Raw genomic sequence first — 23,433 nt, forward strand, 5'->3', positions numbered from 1 at the left:
ATGCTAGGGTTACCTTGAGTCCGGACTACTGTAACCTGCTCTACATGGTGCTGCCCTTGAAGACAACATGGATGCTACAGAGTGACTGTAGAAAGGGTTAAGCATTCTGAACCTAGATCCAGAGGAGTTAGCCGTGTTAGTCTGTAGTCACAAAACACCTTTAAGACTAACCAACCAGTAGCACCTTTAAGACTAACCAACTTGATTGTAGCATAAGCTTTCGAGAACCACAGCACTCTTCATTAGATGCATCGATGCATCTGACAAAGAGAGCTGTGGTTCTTGAAAGCTGATGACGCATATGACGAAGAAAGCTGTGGTTCTCAAAAGCTGACAATGCACCTGATGAAGAGAGCTGTGGTTCTCAAAAGCTGCTGATACATGTGACAAAGAGAGCTGTGGTTCTCGAAAGCTTATGCTACAATCAAGTTGCAGAGAAGTTAGCCGTGTTAGTCTGTGGTAGCAAAATCAAAAAGAGTCCAGTAGCACCTTTAAGACTAACCAATTTTATTTTAGCATAAGCTTTCGAGAATCAAGTTCTCTTCTTCAGATGCCTGATACAGAGACTGTATCAGTCTCTGTATCAGGCATCTGAAGAAGAGAACTTGATTCTCGAAAGCTTATGCTAAAATAAAATTGGTTAGTCTTAAAGGTGCTACTGGACTCTTTTTGATTTTACAATCAAGTTGGTTAGTCTTAAAGGTGCTACTGGACTCTTTACCATTCTAATCCTGTCACTCTGAGTTTAAGAACATTATACTGGCTGCTAATTTGCTTCTGTGATCAATTCAAGGTACAAATTTTAAACCCTTTTGCCCTGGGTCCCTCATCTCTGCAAGGCCACCTCTACCACATTTGCCTTACGCTGCTAAGATCACTCGAACTGGAGCAGTGAGTGGTTCTTTTGTTCAGGTCTACAAGAAAGGTCTCTTCCATCTTGGGCTTTCTCAGTGACTTCCAGAGGATGTGAGGAACGCCTGACCTTGCCCAGGTTTGGGGGGCTTTTCTCTTCCCCTGAGTGGATGCTGAGGCCTGCTTCCTTCTTGATGGAAAGAAATGTGAGAGATACATATCTAAAATAAATTAAACGCACTGCTTTTTGCTGAAAGCAAATGATCCTTCCTTCCCAATGCTATTGTTTAGACTAGTGGTCTTCAACCTCTCCAGGTGTGGGAAGCACATAGCATGAGACCCCTTAAGCTGTCAGCTTTCAGTCCTGTGACATCCGAGTCATGTGGAAGGAAGAGGGGGAGCCAGAGTTATGCTCAACACTCCTGGCCAGGAGATCTGGCACGAGGAAACACTAACCAAGCAGGCAGACCCTAGTGAGGAACAAGCCCCTTCCCTGGTCATCAGTGTGCATGCAATGGTGGGCAGGACAAGACATGGCTTGTTGTCTGCACATGCACACCAGCAGTGAGTCTTTCCAAAAGGCAGTGAAAGAAGATGGCCCTGGAGGACCTCCGTAACCCACTCCAGGGTCCCCACTCCAGGGTCTCAGGCAGAAAAGAGCCTCTTGCCTCACCTCGAACCTGAGCCTCGTCACTGGAGGTGCTGGGGTGACAGCAGATGCTCCAAGCCCCGTAAGGTAAGTCAGGTTCATGGTGGTGGGAGAACTGAAGGCTGAGAGCTAAACTACAAGAGACGAATTATACAAGGACGTTCACGGGAAGGGAGTCGCAATGTTAGGCAGGAAGCCGAGTTTGAAAAGACAGATCGGAAGGCTCTGGCAATTTCCCCTTGCTACAGAGCCAGCAAAGCTGGCTCCTCAGGGGGTTTATTTCCTCTTTGCCTGCTAGTAGGGGAGGTGAAACTGGCAGAGCCTTCCGGAGGTGAAGCGGAAATCAACAAACCCCCTGAGGAGCCAGCTTTGCTGGCTCTGTAGCGAGGGGAAATTGCCAGAGCCTTCCGATCTGTCTTTTAAAACTCGGCTTCCTGGCAAACATTGCGACTCTCCTCACGTGAACGTCCTTGTGTAATTTGTCTCTTGTAGTTTCTCTCTGAGAGAGAGAGCAAGTTGTCCAGCAGGTAGTTCATAGCTCCTTCTTTTAGCTGCCAACTTTAAAAAGCTGGGCTGGGCCAGACTGGGACAAGAGAGAGGAGGGGGAACTGAGGCCCACATGGTTTAGCTGGTGGTGAGGGGCAAAATCCCTGGCCTGCTAGGCAGGTGGCAGAGCTGTTTACGTTTGGATTCTCTGATCTGTAATGTGGTAGCTGGGCGCTAGGGTGCCCTCTGCAGGACCAGTGCCAGGGTGCACAGCCACTTCAGTGTGGCTCTTTCAGGGGCTTCTGTTGGGCAAGGAGTCATGCAACCCACCCACCCCCCAGGCCCAGTGGCGGAGGGAGGTGTCCAGTGTTTAATATCTGACTGTTCCTCCAGCATCTCTCTGTAGTTCATGCCTGCATGCTAACAGTCTTCTAGGCAAACCAAAATGGGACATATTTATAATTTCCCCTTACACAAAGTAATAACAGATCTGGAAACGTGGAATGTGGTGGAACACACACGCATTGTGAAGCACTCTCTGTTTTCTCTGAACTGCCACCAAACTTCTTGGGGGTGTGTGTGACATAGCCCGCCTTTCTCACTGAGACTCAAGGCAGAGAAAAAATATGAAAAATTAATTCAAATAAGCAACACAAATCTCTAATAAAACAAAAAAGGCAGAGCGGCCAGGGCTGAAGAGTTGGAAGACAAAGCTTTAGTTACCGTGCTCAGTTCAAGGTATTGGTTATCACTTACAAAACTCTTCACGGCCTTGGTCTGGCATAGCTACGGGACCGCCGCCCTCCCTGTGCTCCTCCACGGCAGCTTCACTCATTTGAACAGGGTCTCCTGCAGGTGCCACCCTGCACATGGGCGAAATCAACAGCAGCCCGTACACGGGCTTTCTCTGTGGTGGCCCCCACCCTGTGGAACAGCCTGCCTGAGGAGGTCAGGAGAGCCCCCACTCTCCTGGCTTTCTGCAAACGGTGCAAAACTGAGTGATTCAGAAAGGCTTTTTACTCAGATAGGAGGGCTGTATTGTAGGGAGGGAATCTCAGAAGACCTGCTGATGAGTTAGGAACCATAGACCTCACCGCTGTGTTGTACTGGATTCCTGCTAATGCCATGTCTTTGTGAACTTGTATCTATTTCCCCTATGGTATTGTTTATGGAAATGTCTTTAATATTGACTGTACTAATCTCACACTGTGTAACCTGCCTTGAGTCTCAGTGAGAAAGACAGGCTATAAATGACATAAATAATGAAAAGCTGTCTAAGCCACAACATAGAGAGGGTTGCAAGGAGAGTGGCTTTGAATTGCAGTCAAAAGGGGAGATGCATATAATAAACACTGCAGTAGACGGCAATATTATCCCCTGTAGAAACAATCTAATTATACCCCACTTCTGAACATTTTTGGTTTTCACTTTTTGCAAAATGACAGAAGTGTGGGGTCTTTCTGACAGTCATTCCATGACATGGGAGCCACCACAGAGAATGCCTATGAATGGACAGTCGCAATGTTACCTGTTTGCAGGAGGGCACCTTCAGAAGATGCTGTGAGGATGAGCACAGCTGCCATGGCAAGATAAAGTAGGAGAGGCGGTTTTGCAGGCGTGTGGGTCTGAGGCCGTTCAGGCCTTGGTAGGTGATAGTTAGATCCTTGAACTGAACTCAGTAACTGATTGCTAACTGCGGGATCTTAGTGCCGGGAGGGTCGCATTCTGCACCAAGAGAAGTTTCTGGGTTGTGTTTAAGGGCAGACCCACGTAGAGTGTTACAGTAGTCTAGCCTTGAGGTAACCATAGCATGGATCCAAGTGACCAGATCAAGTGAGCCGAGGTAGGGAGTCATCTTCTGGGCTAGATGAAGCTGGTGAATGCCTTTTTGCCTTAACTTGGTTCTCCAGTAATCGTGTAACTCTACCGGCAGCGAGCACCAGTTGGACCCCACCAAAAGCGGGCTTCCCAACCAATATTACGTCTGTCTTGCCAAGATTCATTTCACTTTGGCTGTTTCCACACGGCTCCCCGCTGCTCGTAACAACCCGGAAGATCGTGCAAAAAATGCGGAAGATTGCAGTTTCTCGCACGAGATTTGCACAACGTCGTGTGACGTCGCACAAATGTTGCGCAAGAAAACATGATCTTCCACTTTTTTTGCGCGATCTTCTGGGTTGTTACGAGCAGCGGGGAGCTGTGTAGAAACGGCCTTTCTTTAACCTTAGCTGTTTTAACTATTAATTAATTTTAATGAATTCTCATCAGAATGTGTTTGTGTGTAGATCAAGATGGGTAGCCGTTTTAGTCTGTCTGTAGCAGTAGAAAAGAGCAAGAGTCCAGTAGCACCATTAATTTATGGTAGGGTATGTGCATTCATGAGCCACAGCTCACTCATCTAAAGAAGTGAGCTGTGACTCACGAAAGCTCATACCCTACCACAAATTTTATTAGTCTTATAAGTGCTACTGGACCAGGGCTGGTGTGTCCATGGAGGTGGGTCCGGCAGCTGCCTCGAGCACTGAGGCCCCGGAGGGGGCGCCGGGGGCAGAGGTGCGTGCCGTGGAGCTGGTGGTGGCAGCACTGGCGGCTGAGCAGGAGGGCTGGGAGGCCGCCCGCATGCCGTCCCAGCTGCCTGCCGCACCAATGTGGCCGGCTTGCAGCGGCATGCTGTGTAATGACCTCACACGCAGTGACATCATCACGCAGTCTGGGTGCGCGTGTACATGGGGGTGGCAACAGCCCTGAAGCTGCCCCTGGCCTCAGGCCCCGGCCCTGTACTGGACTCTTGATCTTTCCTGTTTGTGTGTGTAAGAGAACCGTAAGCATCTCTGGTGTTCCAAACACTGGGGGCATTTGCTCCCTCTGAAGCCCTGGTTATTTTTAAAAATTAGATCCCAAATATTTCCAGATGCTTAAACTCCAAGGGAAGAGGGGCAGTAGAGAAATAGGGTGCTGGGCTTTTGTCCAGCCAGTGGGGGATTCTGTGGCCTTTCCCGCCCTCCCCTCTTTCTCTCTGTCTCTCTGCTTTGGCATCTGCTCTGGTAATCCTATTGTGGCCACAAACATTTCTGATTAAACCGCCAAGGCGTTGTCTACAAGGTTTTATCTCCAGCTGGCTGCCTGAGGGGGGGGGCATGTTGTTGCATGTTAGGAAGGAGCAAAGGAAGGCGGGAAATGCTTTGGGTTATGACTTATTTCGAAATTTCTCACCTCCTAGCATCATTCAATTGCAAAATAATACACACAATAAAATTGATGGTCAGAAAAAGAAGAACCTGCCTGAACACACAATAACATTTGCATCCATCAGCGAACAGTCAACGCTTTTCTATACAGCCAGCTATCAGCAGGCTGTCAACGGGGGCTTCCCTTGGCGGAGGGCTCCGGGGGGCCGCTGGCAAGAAGGCCCCGGGACCAGTAGCCCCTTGGAGCAGGCCTTTGCCCCCCCAAAAGGTAAAGGAGCCACGGCTGTTACGAGCAGAGCTTCTTCAGGCCCGGTCACAAGTGTATTGAGGGTGTGGCCCTCTCCCTCTGCCACCCAAGCCAGACCAGGTTGCGATCCACGTTTCATCCCACTTGGCCACAGGGTGCCCTCCCACTTCCGGCCTTGTGGCCTTCCATAATGGGCTCCTGGCTCAGATCTCAAGGCGTGCCAGCGGCACCTTAAAGCCCAGCAAGATGTTCAGGGTAGAAGCTTCCGAGCGTCCCCTTGGTCTGTCCTACTGCAGACCACCATGGCTACCCGCCTAAAACTATTCCATAGCTGAGGGCAGCTGTTGAAAAGCATGCGACTCGACTGGGAGGGCGTGTGGCAGATGGTGAGCTGACGGGGCTCTTGTGCCTCTTGCGGGACGGGCACGGTAGGACAGGTGAAGGGGCATGATTGCCATTTAGACTGCATGCGCTTCAGGGCCTCGGCCGTCTGTCCGGGCTGTGCAGCAAAGTGCTCTTTCCTTCCCTGGGGTGGGTGTGGGCTCTGGGGTGGGGGACAGGAAAGCAGCATCGCTTTGGAGGGTTCTGTGTGCATCTATGGAGAGGAGGAGGAGTTGGGAAAGGAGGAGGCCAAGAGGATGGGAGGGTGGCAAAGAGACGGGGGGGGGGCAGAAAGCGTGAGAGAAGACTTCTCCGGCCTCAGGGCCAAGAGCATTGCTTTCCTCAGACTTCTGGGGCACAGATCCAGAGGAGTCAGCCGTGTTAGTCTGCGGTAGCAAAATAGCAAAGAGTCCAGTAGCACCTTTAAGAACAACCAACTTTATTGTAGCATGAGCTTTCGAGAACCACAGCTCTCTTTTGTCAGACATGTAAGACATTTCCTTTCCACCCCTGGGCACCCCAAGGTGGCAAACAATCCCACCAAGGCCAGGAGGAGACTGGGGCAGAGGGTTCCAGCTTCGAGTGCTGCATTCCATTAGAAGTTCCCAGCAAGCAGAAAACGAGCACAGCAGGGGCAAAGGCCCTGGTCTCCTCTCTGGCACGATGGGATGGCTTTCAGCCTGCAAGGAGCTTTTAATGTAAGGGAGTGCCCCAACAGGTGACCCTCCAGCTGCAGTCAGAACGGGGCAGTCTTTCTTCCCCACCTGCCCTAATGTGTCTCTCTTGGACATTTTTATCCTGCCCTTCTTCCACAATGCTCAGAGCTTTTCATGATCCTCCCTTCATATTACCCTCACAACAACCGTGTGAAGTCGATCGAGCTGAGAGAGTCATTGGTCCAAGATTGCCCAGTGAGGTTCATGGCAGGTGGAGGATTTGAATACAGATCTCTGCATTCTGAATCCCTGCGCCTACTGCCACTCAGCTGTCGCCCATGCCATGGCCTGAGTGAGTATAGGGGTGTGGAAAGGAATGCTTTAGAGAGAGTTGTGCTGCGGGATGGGGTTGGGGAGCCTTAGGGGCCAGCGGGACTCAAACTGAGCCAAAGCCCACCAGGTCCAGGATCCCCTTTCCAACATTAGGCTTTCTGGAGGTCCACAAGCAAAACGGGGAGGATGACTTTAACAACACCACAGGGCAGCGCCACTGTCTGTCGATACGATCTGGTATTCACAGATAGCCTGGCTCTGTACATGGAGGATCTTTTAGCCAGCCTGGTTATATAATATGGTAAGCGATGACAACAGGCCTCCTCTAGCTCCATGAATTCAACTACGCCTACAGTTCCCAACCTCCCGGGATTACAACTGATCTCCAGGCCGCAGAAATCAGTTCCCCTTTGGAAGTGGAGTCTTTGGCATCGTACTCAGCAGAACCCCCCCCCCCCCGCCACAGGAATCTCCAGGAATTTCCCGACCCAGAGCTGGCAACGATCTGGCCCTCAAGTTGAACGCTGCGCGGTGTGGAACGAAGCCTCCTTTGGGCTCCCCTGGCCCGTTTCAGGAGGCGCCCCGACTTCTCCGCCGCTGGTGCACAGACGGGCGCTGCGCCTCGCCCGAGGGACGCCCGGCTCCCTCAAGCGCTCCCGGGCGCGCCAGCCAAGTCGAGCCTCCCGGCGCCGGGGCAGTGTAACCGAGGGCCCGCGGCCTTCCGGCGAGCAGCGGCGGTCCGAGGCGGCCGGGCTGTTCTGCGCCCGCGGGAGCGCGCTGCGCCCGGGCTGCTGCGCGGGAGGCCGGCCTTGGCTGGGCGGAGGGCGGAGGGAGCGGCGGAGGGCGGGCCGGGCGCAGGTGCGGGGGGCGAGGGCGGCGGGCCGGGCGCAGCCCATGGCGGGCCGGCGGCGGGCCGAGGGCGATGGGCCTCAACGGCGTCTCCCCGCCGTTCCGCAAGCTGGGCTGCTTCTCGCCGGTGCTGTGCCAGTGCAAGGTCACCTGCAGCAACCGCACACTCTCGCTCGTCTTCGGCTGCAAGGTAGGCGCCCGTGGCAGCCAGCGGCCGGCCGGCCTGGCGCGCGAGCGGCGCCCGCCCCAGCCGCCGCCTCCCCTGGCCGGTTTCTCCAGCGAGGCGCTCGGGCGGACCAAGCGCGCCCGGCCCGGCCCGGCCCGGCCCGGCCGGCTGCGGGGAGCCGGGCGCCCGCCTGATCTGGCCCCAGCGGGAGCGGGGGGGGGGCACGGAGCGGGCAGGCCTGGGGGAGCGCAGGGGGCCCCGAGCTGCGGCTTGGCTTGGCGGGGGCCCTTCGGCCGGGCGGCGCGGGCCGGGGCTGAGCCGACGTTAATCTCCGCTCGGCTGCCGCTTGCCCTTGCCAGATCCCGGCGAGAGCGTGCCCGGGGATTAGGCGCTGTAATCTGCGGCCCGGAGCGAAGCAGGGCGCGATCGTGCGCCGGAGAGAAGCGCGGCTGGGAAAGAGCAAGGGGCTCCTCCGGGGCGCTCCCTCCGGCCGGGCCTCCCCGCTCTGGCGCCCGCCCCCTGCGTGCCGCCCGCCTCCCGCTCCCTTTTAAGCTTCCTCATCAAAGCGGGAGAGGGGAGATCAGAGACGGGCGCCGGGGAGTCCCCGAGGGGCGGCGGGGGGGGGGCATGCAGCCGATGGGGGAGCTCAGGTGGAAGTGGGGGGGGGCTGGGAATTGGGGCGAGGCTCCTTTGGCAAATCTCTTCTGCAGCGTGTCCTGTTTTGGAGAGGGAGGCTGCCGGCCTTTAGAGCAGCCCTTAATGCGGTGTGTGTGTGGGGGGGGGGTGTCCCTCCTTATGCAGGGGGCTTTGGCCGAAGCTCCGAGGTGTGCCATGCGAGAAGGGAGGGGGATGCCCTCCAGCTGCCTCCCTCGGTGTTGTGCATTGGGACTGCGGCCTCTCTGCTGGCTTCCCCTCGGGCCAAGGGCTCCTGCCTGCCTGGTAACCACAGTTACAGTGCAATCCAAAAGCAGCGTTGCTCCGGTCTAGGCCCATTGAAATCCATGGGTTTAGATTGGAGTAATTTAGGACTGCACCGTTAGAGTCGGTCTGTTTGCTCCATCTTCCCCAGAGGAGTCTTGGAAATGCTGGTCTTGCCTGTGGGGCAGCCCCGAGAAGCTGGCCAGCCACCGGCTTCCCCCATCCCACCCCAGGCCCCCCTCCAGCCAGTCTCGCTTCATTCAGCTGCCATTTCCTACCACCTTGGCACGTGCAGGCTTCAAAAGGCACGAGAGGTTCTTCCTCTGGACTTGCAGGTGTGCACTGAGCTGAACACAAAGCCATCCCTTGAAGAGGCCTGGAGGTCGTTCACAACCAGAAGCTTGTAGGAGTTGCTTAAATCCTGCACAATCAAGGGCCAGAGCTAGATTCCACACCCAGGCCTAAGGCTTCAGCCGCAGCTTTGTCTAGGAGTGACCAGTAGTTGGATGTTATTATTGCTGCCAGCTAGTCAGAAGTTGTATTAAGCCAACCCACCAGATAGCCAGAGAAAAGGAAGTTGAATTCTGATGTGGTGAGCAAATGTTGCTTTGTCGTGGGGCTCACCTGGTTCCTTCTATACATTGCCAAGAGTGAAGACTTCCTGAACTGGAAGAAAGTGCAGCCTGTCTGACGAGTTTAGATGCGTTAACAAATTGTGGGGTTTTTTGCATGCTTTTGAAGTGACATTATAACCGTGGTTGGAATGTGTGAAATTAGATGTTATAGTAAAGCTGTAGATCCAGAGGAGTTAGCCGTGTTAGTCTGTAGTAGCAAAATAGTAAAGAGTCCAGTAGCACCTTAAAGACTAACCAACTTTTTTGTAGCATAAACTTTTAAGAATCTTCATCAGATGCGTGGAAGGCATGAAGAAACTGGCCAGATATATATAGGTGGTGAGGGGGGAGTAGATGCAAATCAGCTGCAAAAATCATGAAAGAGGTGGAGTGAACAATCCAGGCTGGGTCTGACCCCTCCTCTCCATAGCCGAATCTGAACAGAATGCCTGAGAGGCAGTTGCTTCCAATAATGAGATAACCATCCATAGTCTCTATTCAATCCAAGTCTGACTGAGTCAAATTTACATATGAATTCCAGTTGGAACTGTGCATAAACTTTCAAGAACTGTGATTCTCGAAAGCTTATGCTTCAATAAAGTTGGTTAGTCTTTAAGGTGCTACTGGACTCTTGACTATAGTAAAGCTGTAGTCTCTTTCAATCCAGGAGAGATTCAAACAAGATGAAAATGATTACTTTTTTGTGATTCTTATTGAGGCTAGGCAGGTATTTGTGTGCTCTTTGTACAGAAAGAAGAGGGCTTTTGTGTGGGTGTCATCCTGACAGCCCACATTTATGCTGGCGTTGGCTTCCTGCAGCAGGTTTGAAATAAAATATTTGCGCGTGCTAAGCATTTCACAGCCCTGGGTGTCGCGTGCCCTGTCGAATCTGCTGTTCCATCTCTCTTGCAAAATTCTCTTGTGCGTATTTTCCTTCCCTGGAATACAACATCTGCATTCCACCTGGGGAACGTCTTGTGCCTGGGAGTGGGTGATGCTGAGCTTTTATGGGTGCGCCTTGCTCTGTTTCTTTCTGTTCTGAGGGTTCCAGTGTTACCTTTCCAAGGAGAAACTTCCTTCTTGCTTCATAGAGCTGGCTGTTCTCATAATCTGCAATGAGACACGGAGGGGGAAAAAAGGTAAAGGTAGTGACCCTGTGCAAGCACCGAGTCATTACTGACCCATGGGGGAAGTCGCATGGTTTGCCATTGCCTTCCCCAGTCATCCACACTTTATCCCCAGGAAACTGGGTACTCAGTTTACCAACCTCAGAAGGATGGAAGGCTGAGTCAACCTTGAGCCAGTTACCTGAACCCGGCTTCCGCCAGGACCGAACTCAGGTTGTGAGCAAAGCTTGGGCTGCAATACTGCAGCTTACCACTCTGCGCCACGGGGTGAGTGTAAATGCTCACCTGCTGTCTGTGCTGCTGAACTAGATTTCCTGTATTGATCTTATGTGGCAGAGCCGGTGGGGGGGGCGCAGTGGGGTCCTGGGGTCCCTGAGGGTCCTGCACAGCCACATAAGGTAGCAGAGCAGTGGGGCTGAGTACTCCCCAAAGACAGGGGGCTGGTCAAAACTCTCTCTTTCTCTCTGTCCCTCAAAGTCCTTGGTTCTAGTACCACAACAGCCAGCACCAGCCACCTCCCCCCGCCCCCGGCCCAGGTTTCTCCTTCAGCTACTCTGCTGGACTGCTTCCTCCCCCCCCTAGTTGGGCTTAGTTTGGTTCCGGTCTTCAACAGGCCCACCGAGGGTCACGAACCAAACTCGTGAATCCAGTTTTTTTGCTGCTCAGCATGACAGCCTGACTCCAGAGAGGCTGGTCTGTTCCGGTATGGGCCCAAATTCTAGCTGCCCGTCGAGCTGCTGCTACTCAGCAGGCAAAACTCAGACTTGCAGGGAGCCTCTGGCGCTTGTTCAGGGCCTGGGAAGAGTGAGATTCGGACAAGATTTTGTGGGCAAAAGCTTTCCAGAGTCAAAGTCCCCTTTGCCAGATTCTGGGCCTGTGGTGTGTGGGCGCTAGGCACTGTACAAACCCCGACTCCAGGGAATTTCTGCCTGAGTAGTCCGTGAAGCTGCTTGCCCGCCTTGAGTGGTAGGGAAGGTAGAGTACAAAAAATGTTACCAAATAAAATAGAATAAATCTGAACGTTGTCTAGACGTCTTTAAATGGCGTAAGCCTTTGAGTTTGCTAGATCTCTTCAGTCTTTTCCTCAGGGTCAGGGTGTTTTATGGGGTCTGCATTAATCACTCGCTTGGTCCTAACGCAACTCGAGGGCCGTGCCTTCTTGTTTGGACTCATTAGAATAAGCAGCAAGCAAGCCTTTGAGTTCCTCAGATCTCTTCATCTAGTAGGATTTTCAGTACAGAAACGAGAGGGCGATGCTCGGAGCCTGATGGAAGGAGAGACCCCCGGGCTGCAATCTCTTAAGTTCTAAAATGGAATGCAGAGGTGGTATTGCAGACAATGAACATCAAGTTTGATGAGAACTTCAGAGCTGCTTGCTGTTCTGTGATGGTTTGGTTGGTCCTAATAAAAAAATAGTGCGTGGCTGTCGGATTGGATATTTGGCTGAGGTCTGACACAGCTTCCAACCATTTTTGTCGGTTGCTTCAGTAACTGGTTACTGCTTCCCCTGAAGAAGCACTTCTGTTGTAGGAAAACCACGTCACTCCTAGGAGCTGCACTCCACTGCTGGGAAAAACGTGATTCTCCCTTCCTCTTAGGCTAGGGAATGCAGTCTGGATGGTGCTGCAGCCTCCTCCTGGCCAGTGTCTATGACATCCACCAGGCTGCGCAGCTTCTGCCCACTTCTATACAGGGTTTTATAGGTTATCTCCTGAATCTCGGAGAGAGGGCAGATTCATATGTGGATATTCATTGCGTGGGTAAAGCATCCCTTAAGCTCAAATAATTCCATAGGGTGCTTCAGGAGCAGCTTCCGTCAGCCCAAATGGAGTGGTTTTCCACAGGAGCAACTTCGGACCAGGTACAGCCCAGAGAGTGTGGGTCAGCCCTTGGTGGCAGAGAGGCTCCAGCCAGCCAGTGGGGGGAGCCAGCCATGTGCCTGCTTTCCTCTGCGGAATGGGGATCCTTCCATCTTCCCCCTCCAGCCCTGTGCTTCCCCCACGCCGATCTGTTTTTCTAGGCAAATGTGCCTTTTAAAATTCCCAGGCTAACTGTGTTCTTCAAGGCTTCGGTGGCTCCTTTACTCTGGAGGATTGAGCTGAGAAACAGCCGCTGTAATGATTTTCTTCTCCTGTGGGTCCGTGGGGGATGGAGTACTCAAGAATGCGGCTGAGCAGAGGGGCACTCTTACAAACACCCACGCGCACCCCTCCTGTGCCAGTCTGGTGTTGCACACCAGTTTCTTCTTCGGCAGTGCTGGTGTCTTGGGGCGATCCAAAAGGGAACTGCTGATTTGCTTTGAATTCAGCCTGCTGTAGGAAGGGCCTGCTCACACCCTTGTTTTGACACATCGGAATCCTCCGTGCGTGCCCACTCAAGGGTGGGGTACAGAGCTTGTGTCTGGAGGTGACCCCCCCCCTCCATGAGGTAAGGTGAGGTGGCCACCTAGAGCCATTGAAGAAGGCGGAGTGTGAGAGCCCTGTGGGAGAATAGTCCGCTGGGAAGTTCGGCCCCCCCCCATGAAAATGCAGCTGTGCCAGAGTGGGGGTGGGTGGGAATAGCAGCTCCCTCAGGCAGAGAAGGGTGCTCTGTGCATGGTAAGAGTGCTTCACTCTTTCCCACATATCTGCACATATTCTGAGCATTAAGGGAAGACTCCTATTAAGCCTAGTCCGAGGTTATTGGATACAGAATGGGGAGTAAGAGATGGCGCAACAAGAAAAGAACCAAAAGTCTTTGGGTGATGGCCAGACAGAATGACACCACAACATCAGTGTGGAAGAGAGCTTGTGTGTGTATTTGTGTGTGAGAGAAAAAGAGAGATCTTGAATTCTCAGAGCAGGGGAAGGGCAGGTGCTGGCGCGACTTGTGTCTTTGTGCACCGGTTGACTTCTAGGCTCTACTCGGGGGTCTTTTTGTCCAGCCTCTCAATCAAACTGGGGAGCTGCTTGGTAGCTGTGATACCTCCTCTGATCTTGGGCCTCCGCTTTGAAGCCAGTACTTCCACCTGCAAAATGCCAGGTATTCATTTATTTACTGGACCCCCGTAGCTCACTGCACTCGCAATATTCTTTCACGTGGGCTCTGCCTCTACCGTCCTTTGATGTTTGGCCATATTCTTCTTCTGTAATAAGTATTTTTTGATACAGTTTCTTCTTCTGATGCTTCCTGTAGTGTTATTCCAGTAGGCGTCCTGCTTAAGGAGGCCTCTGAATGGCAAATTGTCTGCAGGCTTCTCGTGTCCCAGAGTGGGGGGTGGGGTCTCCTCCGTCGTCAGTGTCTGGTCTGCCTGAACTTTCTTGGCTTCCTACATCCTCGTTTAGGTTATTTTGTGAGCCGTTCACCTCCCTTGCTGGTCTGCCTGAACTTTCTTGGCTTCCTACATCCTCGTTCAGGTTATTTTGTGAGCCGTTCACCTCCCTTGCTGGTCTGCCTGAACTTTCTTGGCTTCCTACATCCTCGTTCAGGTTATTTTGTGAGCCGTTCACCTCCCTTGCTGGTCTGCCTGAACTTTCTTGGCTTCCTACATCCTCGTTTAGGTTATTTTGTGAGCCGTTCACCTCCCTTGCTGGTCTGCCTGAACTTTCTTAGCTTCCTACATCCTCGTTTAGGTTATTTTGTGAGCCGTTCACCTCCCTTGCTGGTCTGCCTGAACTTTCTTGGCTTCCTACATCCTCGTTTAGGTTATTTTGTGAGCCGTTCACCTCCCTTGCTGGTCTGCCTGAACTTTCTTGGCTTCCTACATCCTCGTTCAGGTTATTTTGTGAGCCGTTCACCTCCCTTGCTGGTCTGCCTGAACTTTCTTGGCTTCCTACATCCTCGTTCAGGTTATTTTGTGAGCCGTTCACCTCCCTTGCTGGTCTGCCTGAACTTTCTTAGCTTCCTACATCCTCGTTCAGGTTATTTTGTGAGCCGTTCACCTCCCTTGCTATTTATACCCCACTTTTTACCCCAGTGAGGACCCAGAGTGGTTTCTAACAGTCTCCTCTTTTCCATTTGATCATCACAACAGTCCTATAAGTTAGGTTAGACAGTCTGTGGTGAGAGAATAACTGACCCAGGGTCACCCAGTGAACTTCCCTGGCAGAGTGGTGACTCAAACCTGGATCCCAAAATCATCCTGAAGCTTATGGCCAATTTTGAGGCTCCTAGCTTTATTTCTTGATGAGTTATGACTGACAGGTACATCCTTTTCTCTCTGTATAAAGACAAGTGCCCTGACTGACTCATCAAAGCCCAGCCCAAACCTCTGGACCTAGAAATGTGACATTTGGGGAGAACATTCCTTTCATGATATAAACACCCATTAAGAAGAGATTTTGAGAAATTTGCCCCTAAGGGAGTAAAAAGGGGTTAAATGTATTTCCCCAAAGGGATACAGCTTCCCTGTGTGGCTGGCAGGCTGCTGCCTGCTTGCATCCCCGCCCAATGCCAGTTCAGCCACTCTTCCCTGATTGGGCCAGCCTTTCAAGATCATTTGCATATGCAGCCTGATTGGTCCTCACTCCTCACATTCTAACCAGTATGCAGTTGCTATTGGGAGTCATTGAATGTGTCCTGAGGTAAAATGCACCTCTGTCATCCCCTAAACGTTCACTAGGGTTGCCAATCTCCATGTGGGGCCTGGATTCCCTGTGTGGCTGGCAGGCTCCTGCCTGCTTGCACCCTCCTCTCTCTGATTGGTCAGCTGTGGAACTCTGTGTTCTGAGGTAAAAATCAGGCAAAGGAAACTGCAGACAGTTGAAGAAAGACGGTACAAGACTCCTGAATAGGGATTTTATATAAAAGTCAGTATGGCAACTGGGTTTTTAAATGTTCATGGGGAGATGGTACATGACCTTTCTAGGGGCCATTTCGATGCAGGTCTCTCACATGAACCTGCTGAAGTGCCCACCACACCGCCCCTCCCTCAGTCCAACTCCGCCTCACACCTCTCGCAGCCCCCTAGAAACCTCCTGGTAGACTAAAAAAAACAACCAAAATGTCACATGCCCATAAGTATTAGAACTGGATTTAAAGTAGTTAAATACTGTAGCGAAGCACGGGTATCAAGCTAGTATTTTTTATAAATTTATTAAACAACTGCTATCCTGGCTTTCCCTGTGGTCACTGCATAGGAAGGCCTGCCTGTCAGGTAACAAAAATGGAAACCATAAAACACCCGCATTCAAAGCTTGGATGCTGTAAGGAGTTTGGACCCTTATCCCTGAGGCTGGATCTTTCCGATATGGCAAAGGGGGTGATCATGTGACAACTGCAGGGACCCCCCCCCCTACAGCCAGAGGAGGGGTGAATATTTGTGGGGAAAAGAAATACTGTTCCGAGACTGCAAGAAACAAGCAAGTGGGAAGCCGTTGCGGAAGCTTGGGGGGTGCAGGATCTCTCTCTGGGATCTGATATGGGTTAGAACGTCAGTCTAGGAGCTGTGAAAGCCAGGTTCGAATCCCCTCTTTTCCATGGACACTCGCTGGGTGACCCTGGGCTGGTCACATGCTCTCAGCCTAACCTACTTCATAGGATTGTAGTGAGGATAAAATGGGGGAGGGGAGAATGGCACAAACTGCTTTAAGCCCCCATTTGGGAGAAATGCAGGGTATAAATGTGTGTGTGTGTGTGTGTGTGTGTGTGTGTGTGTGTGTGATGTGCCGTCAAGTCGTTTCTGACCTATGGCAACCCTATGAATGAGACCTCCAAAACATCCTCTCATTAACAGACTTGCTCAGATCCTGCAAACTGGAGGACGTGGCTTCATTTATTGATTCAAACCACCTCGTTTTAGGTCTTCCTCTGCTGCCTTCCACTTTTCCTAGCATTATTGACTTTTCCAGAGAATCTTGTCTTCTCATGATGTGACCAAAGTACCTTAGTCTTGTCATTTTAGCTTCTAGGGAGAATTCAGGCCTGTTTTGATCTAGGACCCACTGATTTGTCTTTCTGGCCTTCCAATGTACCTGCAAAACTCTCCTCCAGCACCACATTTCAAATGAATCCATTTTCTTCCTGTCAGATTTCTTCCCTGTCCAACTTTCACGTCCATACATGGTAATGGGGAATACCATAGTTTGGATTATTTTGATCTTGGTTCCCAGAGAGACATCTTTATCTTTAAGGATCTTATCTAGCTCCCTCTTATCTAGCTCAGGGTATAAATATCCAAACAGATTTTGATGAATTTTAAAAAGCCCTCTAAGCTTCCTGTGCGCTCTCCAAAGGGCAGCATGTGGGGTGAGGCTGACTCCGGAACGTCGCCCCACTCTTGGCCAAATCGTTCCTCGATAAACCACTCTCTTTCTGTCTGAGTCACGAAGGCCCAAAGCCCATCGGAGTGATATGTCTCACATCCCGTCCCAACGCAGGGAAATGGGGGGACCCTCCGCACATCTGTGGGGAGGTATGGAGAGGGCCGCTGCTGAGAGAGAATGGAAGGGCTGGTTGAACTTGGGGGGCTCTGCCTGGAGAAAGTGCTCCGAAGGGTCTGCGTTGGCCCCTGGGCTCAGCACAGGAGATATGGCACTGGAAGGTTGCTGGCCCAGACTCTGCACCGGCTTTAAACCGGCACCTTGAATTGGACCTGGAAACACCTCAGCAGCCGCTCATCCTGGATAGGCAAGAAGGGATGGTTCGTTCATTGAGCGTTTTTCTGGGCTCTGCCTTTCCTCCAGCTCAACTGGAACCTACGACTGGTGTCAGCTTTCAAGAACCACGAGAAACAACCCATCACAGTAGAAATTGTCATATCAATAATATAGCTAAAAATCTCCTAAAAACAGCAAAGAGCCAGCCAAACCCTCCTTCCAGAGTAATCAGCCTGCTGGAGAACTTCTTAGCCCAGGCCAAATGCCCCCCTGAGTAGCCCAGGCCAAATGCCCTGGCTGCCTTCTCCTGAGTCTTGGTCTATCGAGGGCGGTATTGTCTCCTTGGGCTGGCATTGGGTCTCAGGCAGAGGTTGCTCACATCACCCCCTCTCTGATCCTTTCAGTGGGAGATGCTGGGAATTGAACTTGGGATCTCCTGCATGCTGGGCAGATGCTCTGCCACTACGCCGTGGTTCCTCCTCCCCTGAAGGCAAGCGAGTAGCAGGCCCGCTTGGCACCTCCCGTGTGGAGGGATTCAGTCTGAGCAGCATCTGAGTGCACTCCGGCCAGAGCCAGAGGGTTTTGTGGAGCAGAGGGGAATTGTCACGAAGGACCAGAAAGTGAGAGGTAGTCCTTTAGGTCTGCCGGTCCCAGGAGGTGAACAGCTTTCCAGGGACGCATGAGCACCTAGAATTGGACTCAGAAACAAAAAGGCAGCCAGTAGTGAGAGCTCAAGAATGGCATGGTATGCTCACCCCGGGCATTGTCTTCAAGGGTAGACCCGTGTAGCGTGTATTACAGTAATCAAGCCTTGAGACTACTGAGCGTGGCTGGAGCTGGTACCTACAAATAAAAGAGGCAAGCTTCTGAGCCAGAACGCCGGTAGGAGATCAGGGTGCCAAGCTCCTGAGCCCCTGACAGAGGCCTTTAAGAACAGCTGCCCACCCACCCACCCCCTTGTTGGAAGTGAAGCTCCGCCTCCCCCAGGAGGGCCCCTTCCTGACCAGCATGGCCTCTGCCTTGAGTGGGAGCTGCTTCCCTCTCAGCCACTTACCCAAAACACTCAGGTGGCACCTGTAGGCTTCTTCAGCATGAGGGACACCTGTGTGTCACCAGCACGTTTACAATCCCCCTCCCAAAGGGGTCTGATGTAGGTGCTAAGAGGCTAACGCTGGCCCCTGCAGAACGCCCCCTGCCACGTCCCCAGGTTCCAGCTTTGCCTGACCAGTTTGTCCGATGAAGCGAGTTCCCAGCCTTTCACCATGACACTCTCCCACCATAGCCACCTCCAAACAGTTCGGAAGTATGGCATGACCTGTCATAGTGGGGGCAGCAGACGGATCCAGGCATGAGGCTGGGATGCTTCTCTTGTCCGTGGAGATCATCCGCCTGAGCTACCAAAGATGTCTCTGTCCCGAGACCAGACTGGGAAGGGTTACCTTGTTTGTTTTACTTCATTTATATCTCACTTTACTCTCCAGTGGGGATGCAGAGGGTCTTGCATCATTCTCCCGTCTCCTGTCATTCAGCTGCTTGAGATAGGTTGGATTGAGTGTGGGAGACTGGGCCAAGGTCGCCCAGCAAACTCCTATGGTGGAGTGGGGATTCGAACTTGGGTCTTTCAGATCCTGCTGTGATACTCTATACCACATTAGCTCTCAAGGGCAGATGCATCATCCAGAGAGCCCTGGCGTTGCCCTGACACAGTTGGTGGGGGCGCATTTCCAGTATGGAGTTGCAATTGTTTATGCACGAGCCCTCAAAAAGAGTGCTGATCTGGTTGGCATGCTCAACCCCAGAGGTGGACAAAATCATGGTGTTGGAAAGGACTTCCAGGGTCATCTAGTCTAATCCTGCACAGTGCAGGAAATTCACAACTACCTCCCCCTCGACCCCCAGTAACCCCTGCCCCGTGCCCAGAAGATGGGAAAAAATCACCAGGATCCCTGGAGAAAATTGCTTCCTGACCCCAAGGTGGCAATTGGCATTATCCTGGGTGTGTAATCAGGGCCATGAGAACTGAACACTGATGCAACCCCTTCCTGCCCTCCCTCTTATGATCTGCCCAGGTTCACAGAATCAGCATTGCTGTCAGGTGGCCGTCTAGCCTCTGCTTAAAATCCTCCAAAGAAGGAGAGCCCACCACCTCCTGGGGAAGCCTGTTCCACTGAGGGACCGCTCTGTCAGGAAGATATTAACCTCATACTGTGTAATCCACCTTGAGTCTCAGTGAGAAAGGCGGACAATAAATGATGTAAATAAAATAAATAAAAAATAAAATAATAAAAGCACTTTTGATTTAATTTCATCCCGTTGGTTCTGGTCTGACCTCCTGGGGCAATGGAGAACAACTCCATGCCATCCTCTATATGACAGCTCTTCAAGTACTTGAAGATGGTTATCATATCACCTCTCCGTCGTCTCCTCACGAGGCTAAACATACTGAGCTTCTTCAACCTTTCTGCATAGAACTTGGTCTCCAGACCCCTCAAAATCTTTGTTGCCCTCCTCTGAACGTGTTCCAGCTTGTCTTTATCCTTCTTAAATTGTGGTGCCCAAAACAACACAGGTGCGGTCTAACCAGAGCAGAGTAGAGCGATGCCATCACTTTGCGTGATCTGGACACTGTGCTTCTGTTGATCTGGCCCAAAACCACATTTGCCTTTTTAGCTGCCACATCACACTGCTGACTCATGTTCAGTGTATGGTCTACTAAGACCCCTCGATCCTTTTTGCACATACTACTGCCAAGACAATTCTCCCCCATCCTATAATTATGCATTTGATTTTTCCTCCCTAAATGCAGAACTTTGCATTTATCTCTGTTGAAATTCATTTTATTTGTTTTAGCCCAGTTTTCCAGCCTGTCAAGATCATCCTGTATCCTGACTCTGTCTTCTGCCGTATTTGCTACCCCTCCAATTTAGTATCCTCTGCGAATTTAATAAGCATTTCCTCTATTCCTTCATCCAAATCATTTATAAAAATGCTAAACAGAACAGGTCCCAGGACCGATCCCTGAGGCGCTCCACTTGTCACTCTTCTCCAAGAGGATGAGGAACCATTAACTAGCACTCTTTGGGTGCGATCTGTCAACCGATTACAGGTCCACCTAACAGTAATAGGCCCCAAAGCACATTTTACCAACTTGTCAAAAAGGATATTATGTGGAACCTTATCAAAAGCCTTACTGAAATCAAGATAAACTATATCGACAACATTCCCCTGTTCCAGCAAGGTAGTAACTTTCTCAAAAAAAAAAGAGGTTAGTCTGACATTATCTCATGCTTTTGAAAATGAGGTTCTTTTCTTTAACCCGAAAGCGCAGGATCTTAGCAAGAAAACTTCCAACATGTTTAGTGTTGTCCAGGTTTCTATTGGGAGCAGTTTCTCCTTCCTCCCCCCACTCCTTGTTGTGCCATAAATATCTCAGAGGTGCAGTTTCAGGTTAGGGGTTTGCTTTGTACCGATTCAGACCCTAAGCTGCAGCCTGCCCCACATTCTTGGCCCTGAGGGGGGCAAGACTCCCGAGTCCAGGAATGACCCAACGGGATGCTAAAACGGCCCTTTTGAGGTGTGAGCTGTCCATCCGGCATGGCTTCTCCCAAAGAATCTTGGGAATTGTAGTTCAGTGAGCATGCTGAAGAGCAAGAGCAGGGCCCAGTAGCTCCTTAAAGACCAACTAGATGGCCAAGGTACTTTGGATCTCTGGAGGCACCCTAGTTCTGAGCCCACTCACCCCCGCCGAGAACTCCATTTCTCAGGGATGATTCTTGGGAGAGATTGACTGTCTGACCAGATGGCCCTGGAGGTGAGAATTTGGTAGGCGGGCGAGAGGGGAGAGGGCAGCTGCCAAAGCCGCCTGATCCTGGACCTCTGTTGTTTGACATGTGAACTCATCCTCTCACTCACGTTCCGGCTTTCTCCCCAGTCCCCTGGGCTGTACTGGGTCGGGGGTGCTGTGCTCCAAGGCGGGGGTATGCCTCATGCTGCCTTGATGATTGTTGCCTCGGGAGACGTCGTGTATCTGCATGAGCTGTAGGGGTGAGCCACTTTTGCAGAGCAAAGCAGCAAAGGTCTTGGATCTAAGCAGGATTGGGCCCAGGGGACCAGAGCCAGGGGCACTAAATTGCTCAGGCTTGGCCCCTTCCCCTTCTCCACTCCTCCCTCCGCAGGCCAGCCGTGACTGTCTCCTGAGTCCAGTGGCGTCCGTTGAATTTTTTCTGCCTGTCCTGTAGCTCAGAAGGGCAGAGGAGGCCGGCCTGGAAGAGCAAGAGGACAAGTTCTCCAGGCGGCCGCAGCCTTTGGCTCCCTTTGCAAAGGCTTCTGGGAGGAGGCTCAGGCCAGAACGAGCCAATGGGTCCTGGCTGAGCCCTTGTTCGGAGTGCAGAAGGCGAGTTTTGGGTGCGGATCCCAGCGGGCTGCAGCAGAGGGCCCTGCCGGGCCTCCGGAGACGTGTTCTGCTTCTGTGGCTTCAGCCGCGAGGGTGCCGTGCCGCTGACGCTCTGCCTCTTCCCTTTCAGAAATATCGTTACCAAGATGAAGACAGCCCCCCGCTGGAGCACAGCCCCGCCCACCTCCCCAACCAGGTAAAGGCCCCTGAGCTGGTCCACGTGGCGGAGAAGAACCTGTCCCAGATCGAGAGTGTCCACGGCTACGTGTCCCACTCGCACATCTCCCCCATGAAGGTAGGAAGGGGGGGCGCGGGCGCCCTGGCCAGGAGAGGGGACACCGCCCAGCTGCTGCCGCCATGGGCATACCTGGCCCCGCCCACCCCTGCCACACACATCCTCCACCACGCCTACACCCACTCGTGGCCTGCATTGGAGCCTACGGGCATTGCAAAGTCCCCGTGGTGCTTGTGTGTCTCTGTTCACATGTTGGTGTGTGCAAGGTGCAGGTGGCGTGTCGGCATGTGTGTGTGTGTGTGTGTCTTGATATGTATGCTTTGCTGTCTTTGGGGTTGAGTTCTGGATCTGGGTAATGGTCTGATAAATAGAGAACGTTTCTGGAAGTGGGCGAGTGTGCAAATAGGACTGTGGCTCAGTGGGAGAGCATCTGCTTGGCGCGCAGAAGGTCCCAGGTTCAGGTCCTGGTGTTGCCAGTTAAAATGATCAGTTAAGAGGTGATGTGAAAGACCCTTACCTGAGGCCCTGGAGAGCAGCTGCCAGTCTGAGCGGACGATACTGACTTTGATGGACAAAGGCTCTCATTCCTTATACGTCGAGGGGAGTCAGCCGTGTTAGTCTGTAGTTGCAAAATAGTAAAGAGTCCAGTAGCACCTTTAAGACTAACCAACTTTATTGTTGCATAAGCTTTCGAGAACCACCGCTCTCTTTGTCAGATGCAACTTTATTGTAGCATAAGCTTTCAAGAACCACAGCTCTCTTCATCAGATGCAACTTTACTGTAGCATAAGCTTTCGAGGACCACAGCTCTCTTCATCAGATGCATCTGACGATGCATCTGACCAAGAGAGCTGTGGTTCTCGAAAGCTTATGCTACAATAAAGTTGGTTTGTCTTAAAGGTGCCACTGGACTCTTTGCTATTCCTTATAAGGCAGCTTCATGTATTCGTGTGCAGCTGGCAGCCCCCTCTGGTTTGTTTCGGAGTACAGGATTGTTATTTGTGTGTGCAACAGTGTTTGCATACATGGGTGTGTGTATGTTTGTGTTTAGCATATCTGTGCGTGCTTCTTGTTCTAATGCAATGAATGAGTCAGCTCAAGGTAGTCATCTCTGCTAACGTATTTGAGTTTCACACTGTGAGCCTGCCGGGGTGTGTGTGTGTGTGTGTGAGTGTGTGTGAGCATGTGTTCACCAGGAAGCGGCAGCCAACCGCAGCCCTCACCTTCCTAGCACATTCACTTCTACCATGCCTCTTTTCATTATACAGCATGTTTTTATGTATGCGTAGTAAACCATTTTGCGGGTTTTGATCTAAAAGTGCTTTTGGAAAGCAATGCAGGGGCCGGAGCAGACTAAGTTTGGTTGGTGTCTGGTCTGCTGTCTTGGCGAGAGAAACGTTGGCATCCAGAAGTGTGCACTGAAGGCATTGAAAGAGTGTCTGGCATCTGTGTGCACAAAGATGTTTCAGAGACGCTATGATTGGGTTTTTTTGCAGGGGCGGGGACACCTTTTTGTATTCTTGGCATGTGGAAGAATGTGGGTTTTGTGCATCTCATGATTTGGAGCTGCATTTGTGTATTTGCCTTGTCCTGGCCTAGATAGCCCAGGTGAGCCTCAGGTCTTGGGAGCTAAGCAGGGTCAAGCTTAGTTAGCAATTGAATGGGAGACCTCCAAAGAAGACCCGGGTCTCTGTGCAGAGGCAGGCAATGGCAAGCCACTCCTGTCAGTCTTTTGCCTTGAAAACCCCAGCAGGGGTCGCCATA

General features: G+C 51.9%; 1 protein-coding gene across 1 annotated transcript in view; it reads left to right on the plus strand.

Annotated features, from left to right (window-relative positions):
• The first annotated feature begins 7,786 nt into the window (after positions 1-7,786).
• Positions 7,787-23,433, plus strand: part of DLG4 (discs large MAGUK scaffold protein 4) — a 45,818-nt gene continuing 30,171 nt past the window's right edge. The window contains exons 1-2 of the mRNA XM_054995150.1: positions 7,787-7,831; positions 21,565-21,630. The gene's annotated coding sequence lies outside the window, so the exon portion shown is untranslated. The remainder of the gene's footprint in view (positions 7,832-21,564; positions 21,631-23,433) is intronic.

Source organism: Eublepharis macularius, chromosome 12 (genome assembly GCF_028583425.1).
Source record: "Eublepharis macularius isolate TG4126 chromosome 12, MPM_Emac_v1.0, whole genome shotgun sequence".
Classification (NCBI taxonomy): Eukaryota; Metazoa; Chordata; class Lepidosauria; order Squamata; family Eublepharidae; genus Eublepharis; species Eublepharis macularius.